The sequence below is a fragment of the Ursus maritimus genome, unplaced genomic scaffold (assembly GCF_017311325.1).
Source record: "Ursus maritimus isolate PB19 unplaced genomic scaffold, ASM1731132v1 scaffold_11, whole genome shotgun sequence".
Taxonomy (NCBI): domain Eukaryota; kingdom Metazoa; phylum Chordata; class Mammalia; order Carnivora; family Ursidae; genus Ursus; species Ursus maritimus.
Genome location: NW_024423453.1, coordinates 11,685,109 through 11,693,383, shown reverse-complemented (window position 1 = coordinate 11,693,383; position 8,275 = coordinate 11,685,109).

Genomic DNA, 8,275 nt, shown 5'->3' with positions numbered 1-8,275 from the left:
CACAGTTGACCAAAAAACATGAAAAGATGCTCAACATCATTAATCATCAAAGAAATGCAAATCAAAACTATAATGAGATATCACCTCACACTTGTCAGAATGGCTATTACCAAAGGGCAAGAAATAGCAAGTGTTGGTGATGATGTGGAGAAAAGGAACCCTTGTACACTGTAAGTAAGAATGTAAATTGGTGCCTCCACTATGGAAAACAGTATGGAGATTCCAGGAAAAAAAAATTTAACCTACAGTGCAATATTGGAGTAGAATTCAGTGGTTCGTCACTTACATACAACACCCAGTGCTCTTCACAAGTGCCCTCCTTAATACCCCTCATCCATCTAGTCCATCCTGTACCCACCTCCCTCCTTCAACCCTCAGTTTGTTCTCTATCATTAAGAGTCACTTATAGCTTGTTTCCCTCTCTTCTTTTTTCTTCCACCTTCCCATATGTTCATCTGTTTTCTTTCTTAAATTTCACATATGAGTGAGATCATAGGTATTTGTCTTTCTTTGACTGACTTATTTCACTTAACATAATACACTGTAGATCCATCCATCTTGTTGCAAATGTCAAGATTTCATTTTTTGATGGCTGAATAATATTCCATTCTCTCTCTATATATATATACATATATATACACACACATACACATATAAATACACACATTTATATGTGTGTATATGTGTCTGTATATATATGTATGTGTGTATATAGATGTGATATAGATGTGATATATTCTATATATATATATATATCTATATCTATCTATCTATCTCACATTTCTTTATCCATTCATCAGCCAATGGGCATTTAGGCTCTCTCCATAGTTTGGCTATTATTGATAATGTTGCTATAAACATCAGGGTGCATGTACTGCTTTGAATCTGTATTTTTGTATCATTTGAATAAATACCTAGTAGTGCAGTTGCTGAATCATAGGGTAGTTCTATTTTTAGCTTTTTGAGGAGAAGTTTCCTGAAAAGATTGAAAATAGAACTACCATATGATCCAGCAATTTCACTTCTGGGTATTTGTCCAAAGAAAATGAAAACGCTTATTCCAACAGAGATATGCACTCTTACGTTCATTGCAGCATTATTTACAATAGCCAGTGTATGAAAGCAGTGTAAGTATATGAATGGATAAAGAAGATGTGGCATGTATACATAATGGAATAGTACTTGGCCATAAAAAATAAAATCTTGCCATTTTTTGACAAAATGGATGGACCTAGAGGGTATTATGCTAAGTAAAATACGTCAGACAGAGAAAGAAAAATACCACGTGATTTTATTTATATGTGGAATTTGAAAAACAAAACAAATGAACAAACAGAACAGAAACACATAAATGCAGAGAACAAACTGGGAATTGCCAGAGGGGAGGGATATGGGGGAGTGGGTGACACAGGTGAAAGGGATTAAGGGGAACAAACTTCCAGTTATAAAATGAGTAAGTCACAGAGATGTAAAATAGCACATAGGGAATATAGGTGATAATAATGTAATGGTGACAGATGATAACTGAACGTATCATGGTGAAAATTTTGTAGGAAAGAAAAAGCAAATTTTGCTAAGTTCTTATAAGCCTACACACTAGTGAGAATTGAACGGACTATTACTACATACAACAACATGGCTAATCTCACAAAGATGAGCTGAGCAAAAGCCAGACACAAAAAAGTACACACTGTGTGATTCTCTTTATATGAAAAACAGAATCAGGCAAAACTAGTCTGTGCTACTAGGACTCAGAAAAGCAGTTACCTTTGAGGGGATTACTGACTGGGAAGGAGCACGAGGCTGGCTTTGGGCATGCTAGTAATGTTCTGTTTCTTGATTTGGATGTTGCTTGGCCGAATGTGTTCCTTTTTTGGACATTCATTAAGGTGTATACTTTCCATCATGCACTTTCCTGTGTGTATATTGTACATCAGTTTGTGTCTCTTAAAGGTAGCATTCACTCAAAAATACCAAAACACAAAGAACAAAACAAGTAAACAAAGTCATTTCGGGCTCAAATCTCAAATACTGATTTTATTATTCTAATCCGTGTTTTCTATTCACTACCCTGTGGTCTTGAGTGGATACAATGGCTCATGTAAAATGGCATAATTTTTTTTAATATTTTGTTTATTTATTTGACAGAGAGAGACACAGAGAGATGGAACACAAGCAGGGGCAGTGGGAGAGGGAGAAGCAGGCTTCCCACTGAACAGGGAGCCTGATGCGGGGCCCGATCCCAGGACCCTGGGATCATGACCTAAGTTGAAGGCAGACGCTTAACGACTGAGCCACCCAGGCGCCCCAAAATGGCATAATTTTTTAAGAGCCTCATAACTGAACGCAAGAGGCAACAGAGTGTACTGAATGAGAACACAGACAATGGAGCTAGATGGTGTCAGTACAAATTTCAGCTCCACCAGTTACTGGCATTGTTCTCATTTGTAAAATGGTGTTAATAAATTCACATGCCTTAAAATATTGGTTGTGAAAATTTAGCAAGTTAAGGTATGGAAATTGCTTAACAGTGTATAAGAGCTCCATATTAGTTACAATAATCATTATCATCTTGTGAGATGGGAGGTACTACATATTTGTTAGTTTCCTTATGTAACATCCAAAATGTTACTTTGGAAAACAAATTTACCTACCGCAGTAGGAATTCTAGAAATACAGGAGTTTAGAGAGACAATAGTAAGTTTGAAAATGGTGAGCTCTTGAGTTCTCCTTTTGCTGTGATAGTCTATGTACAGTATTGTACTATAGGTGTCAAATAGACGTCATCTCCCACACTAGATGTGCCCTTGATTTTTTCTTTTCCCATACAATTAACTCCCAAAGATTTCCAAACTAGGTCTGAAGTGGAAGAAATTGTGGGGGAAGGGCAAGGTGTGAGGGGAACTGATATGTATGCTTTGGAATGCTAGCACAGGACTTCGTAGAGGAGGATATTTAAAAATCTTATTTCGTAATTATCTGTATAACATGTGCTTACAGAAAGCGTTTTCCTGAATTGTTCAGTTTTGTTTTTAATATTATTTCCAGACTTGCAGCCTACTAAGGTAATGAAAATAAATAACTCTTATTTGCTTTATTGTTCACAGAGCTGGAACTCTCAGGTAAATAACCAAATTTACATATTTGAATTGTATACATATATTTTATTTATTTACTTGTTTGTTTGTTTGTTTTTAGAGAGGGGGTGGAGGGACAGAGGGAGAGAGAGAGAATCTTAAGCAGGCTCCAGCTTAGCACATAACCTGAGGTGGGGCTTGATCCCACAGCCCTGACACCATGACCTGGGCCAAAACGAAGAGGCAGATGTTCAACCAACTGACCCCCTCAGGCACTCCTGAATTGTATACTTTAAACTGAAGTGATGAGAATGCTTCTTTTCCTACAGGTGATGGAACAAAAGGAAGGTATAAGTTAATCACAGCATAAATTGAGAAGTAATGTCAATTTGTTAGGATGCTATGAACTATAAAAAGATAGACGCACTATATGTGTAATACTACCTTCTTGGTTTTCAAATACATGAACTTTGTAATAGATCTTTAGTTTTCTCTGGGCTACAAATTTATTTATCTCAATATTATTAGGAAATGAATAGTCTGAATAGAATACTTTCATCCAATATAACCTAGGACCCACAGCCCATTTCCATATTTGCACTTTGAAATGTATGTGTAGGTTTTGAAATAGGCTTAGTTATTCCATTGAACAAGGAAAGTAATGTTTTAATCAACATAGAAAAATATTCCTGTGAAATAATGACAATGGATGGATATATTGTACCCAATATGGCCTCTCTTATTAGCGAAGGGTCTAAATAATCTCATAACCACAAACTGGAAGTCCGTCAAGATGAATCAAACCAAAAAAAATTAAAAATAAAAGTGGGAACATCTGAGAGGACAGTACAGAAACTTCAATGTGGAAAAAAAAGTAAATGAAATTGATTTAATAACCACTTTTGTAGAGGAGTTAAGATTTCTCCTCTACCCTTTCAGGTTCTCCTACGGAAATTGACATAAGGCAGTTTAGGAGAAGAAAAACATATGTATTTCTAGTAAATTTTACAATATAGATGAGAGCCTTCACAAGAAAAATGAAGACTCCAAAGAAGCAGTGAGAGCTGATCACTTACATACTAAGTTGAACAAAGAGTAGTGAATTGTGAAAACGTGACAAGCATGGGGATTTGAACTAGGGAAGTCAATGGAGGAATAACTAAGAAGAAAGGGGTTAGTTTAGCAGTGTTGTTTGTTGGATCCCTCTCAGCCTTGACTCTGATCCCTCGTTCTAAGAATGCCTCCCTTCTTCTCCTCTTGTACAAGGAGGGTACCTTTCCTGTGGGAGTTTTATCTCTTGCTTTCGGGAATTAAAAAAAGATCAGAGTGTCCCTCCTGCATTTGCTGTTTCTCAAGTGCCTGTAACTCAAAAATTCAATGTGTGAAAGTGTCATATTTTGGAGTAACATGGGCTAAGCTTTTACACTTTCTATAGAAAACAATGAAAGTGCTACCCAGGATGAAACCAATCACATTAATAATAGCTAATAATTACAAAGAGTACTTTAGTTGCAATATATTATGGGGATTAAACAATGGAAAGACTAATGGCAGAATGATAAAATGATGTATTTTTTTCAAATTGAGAATACATTTTCATAACTTTATTATACATATTATTTAGTTTACAACTCAGACTGCAATATGGTCACTAGCACTAACAATGAAGATAAAATTAAGCTTGCTGTAGTTTTTTTTAAAAGATTTTATTTATTTATTTGAGAGCGTGCGCGAGAGAGAACAAGCAGGCGGAGGGGCAGAGGGAGAAGGAGAAGCAGACTCCCCACTGAGCAGGGAGTCCCATATGGGGCTTGATCCCAGGACCCTGAGATCATGATCTGAACTGAAAGCAGACGCATAACCAACTGAGCAACCCAGGCACCCTCAACTGGGCTTGCTTTATGTGAGAATTAAAATGTGTTAATTTTGTGGTTTTTTTTTCATTTTGCCACTTGCAATATATGACAAAATTCATCAAAGATGATTAAATGTACAGTGATGAACAACTTCTGGAAGAAAAATGATTTTAAAAACGTTGACATGGCAAAACATTCTAATATTTGGCATTTGGATGGCTGTTTAGTTTTTCACTGTTCATTCGAAATGTGTATAAAACATTGGTAAGAAAAAAACATTGGTAAGAAATTTAACGTTATAAAAATTAAAGTTTACCTATATGGCAGTGTTTTGTTTTTCTGGTAATTAAGGCAAATTTGAATCAAATCTTTAAAATAGCAACTTGTGGATATGAATGTTAGCTTTGGCTGTTTTTTAAAAAACGTCTGTTTTACTTCTATTTCCCGTGCCAGAGGAAATGCTTGGAAATAGAAATAACAGAGGTGAGACGGCTTCTCTTTGCTATAAATGAAGCTTCAGGTTTTAGACCCTGTCTATATGAAGGTGCTTCCATCACGCACAGGACAACTGAATAAGCTACAGTGAGAATCCACCTCTAGTTAGAGCCAATGCTAATCCGTCAGATTCTGCTGCTGTTTTTCAGAATGCAATTCATGCTCTTGACCTCATATGGGGAAACAAACCCAGGATTAAGAAGGAGATTTTGAAACACATGAACAGCTATACTGCCTATAGCACTTTGGCTGAGGAGAAGTTGAATCTTTGAGATCGATTGTAGACGAGAGGACAGAGCACTAACCCGTGGTAAGTGCAAACACAAAGAAATTAGCCACGATGGACCAAGAATGAAGAAACTGTTCAGAAGCACTCATCTGATCCACAATGGTTTTCTCTAAGGAGGCCGTTATAATCCTTATTAAAATACATGGCTTATTTTCTTTTCTATAAATACTTTTTCAACAATCCTATTTAAAATTAGTTAATATAGATATTCTCACAGATGTTAAATTGATGATCTGCTGTGATTTTTTTTATCATGTCCCTGTTCCCTGTTGGTTGACCCTTGTTTGTTATTATTTTATTTGTAGTATATTATTATTACAATTAGTAGTATTTTATTAGGATTATTAGGATTATTACTAAAGAATTAGCTAAAGAATTAGCATCCAAGAACTATCACTGAGTTTTTCTCCCAAATTACTCTAAGATGACTTTTCTGTTCTTAGAAACATCTAAGAAAGGGATTCTACAATCTTATCTGATACATACATATCCGGAAAGTTTTTTGCATTCATAAACTACTTCCTCATATCAAACCTGAATTGCTCCTGTTCCAAATTATACCCATTTCCTGTGGGTCACTGAAGATAGATGTAATAGATGGTTGACATTTTCTGTGTTCTGACATTAAGCCTAAAACTTGTTAGAGAGCCATGTAATTGTGACAAATGGAGCAGAATCATGAAAGAAAAAAAAGTAAGTTCATTGATATTTTTTGGGTTAATACCAGATGACTTCAAAAAGATTCAAAAGAATTTTCGGAAATGATATCCCGAACTTCAGTAAACTATTACAACTCTTATTGTCATAAAATTATGATCAATGTACTCAATAGAGAGTGAGTGGGTAATAGAGTTCATGGCACTATCCAGCCTTCGTTTATTTTTAAGGACTAGTATTTTAGCTTATTTCTCTTTTCATTCATTGACTTTGTAATCTTCTTCCCCATACAAAACATAACTCAAGAGGAAATCACTCAGATTGTTATTTACACTTGTTATGAATTTTTAATTGCAGGCCTTACAAATAAGTAAATACAGTAACTAGAATTAATTGAAACCATTTTGAGTTTATTCATAGTTTATGTATAGAATTTGCCAAATTTCTGTGCATAAATATAAATTGTGTAAGTATTCCTCACCAAAGGCTTCATCAAATGTTGTGGAGTAGATAGCATTATTGTCGCATTTTATCATTCAAGAAAATTAAAAGAGAAGACTGTTTGAAGAAGCTGTGTCATAACGATTTAACATATTTCCAGCTATGAAAAGGAATGAAAAATTCTCCACACCCATCTATAGATTTTTAAATATATCTTATAGTTTTGGATTGAAAATTTATGGATGATTTAAATATACAAAAATAAAATTAAGAAGGAAAATATAGTTCCCCAAGGTTGAAAAAGTACGAATAAATAAGTGTAGTGAAAAAAACCACATCAAAAATAATTATTTCAAGTGATTTTAAACACTGAATGCTAATTGTACATTTTTTGGAAGACTATAGTCTGAGGACAAATAGGTCTGCAATAAACACTTAAAACTGTGTTTAGTAGTTTAATTAGCTAAGTAGTACTGGTATCATTTTGGAACTCTGAGCATATTTCAGAAAATAATGAAAATATTTAATCTTTAGCAACCAAAGTATGCAGTGTGACAAAATCGATACAATCAAACATTTACAATTCTAAAACATTTAATATAAATTGGGAATATTCATTTCTAAAAAAATAAATACCTTTTTTTTTTTTTCGCTTTGTCAGCTGAGTTAGTCTAGATATCATTCCAACCCAGTAGCAGTAGAAACAACTAGCGTTTGAATTCTATTCCAGGTCTGAAAAGGAAAAATATGGAAGAAGACCTTGGGACTTCTCTTTGCCAGAAAGCAATGAAGATATCAGAAATTAATGAACATTAGTGGACTTATGCCAAAAGAAGCAAGAACCTACACTGAAGACAGTTCCAAAAGTGAGTCAATTAAGTATAAAAAGAAATTATGAATATAATGAATAGACCTACATTGAATATTTAAAAATCTGTGAGTTTAAAATAGTAGTCATATATAAAAAGAGGAAGCCACAACAGCTACAGGCCATTTAAGCCATTTAACTAAAGCATGAATATTTTATTCTGAAAATAAGCTATTTAAGGGGAAAAACTAGGCTATGTCTAATTCAATCCTATACTTTCTGTGTAAATTGAATTTTAGCTTTGATGATAATAGCTTCTCCATTATAAAAGTGTTCCATTAAATAAAGGTAGAAAAATGATGGAAATGAAAAAAGATCTAAGCATTGTGCAGGTTTTTTTAAAAAAAATAATTGGCTCAAGGATTCTCAGTGGATGAAATAATTAGATGGCTGGTTAATGGGTATTCTACAATGGCCATATCAAGGGTCACAAGATGAACGTCTTGATCAAACCCAAGTACGGTTATAAAAAGCTAAACGTTAACTGTCAGAGGAATATGCTGAATAACTTATTAAATTTGCTTATCCTTGAATTTTTACTTTTATAACTTAATCATTTAACTCTAATATTGTTGAGCAATTAAATATAAGT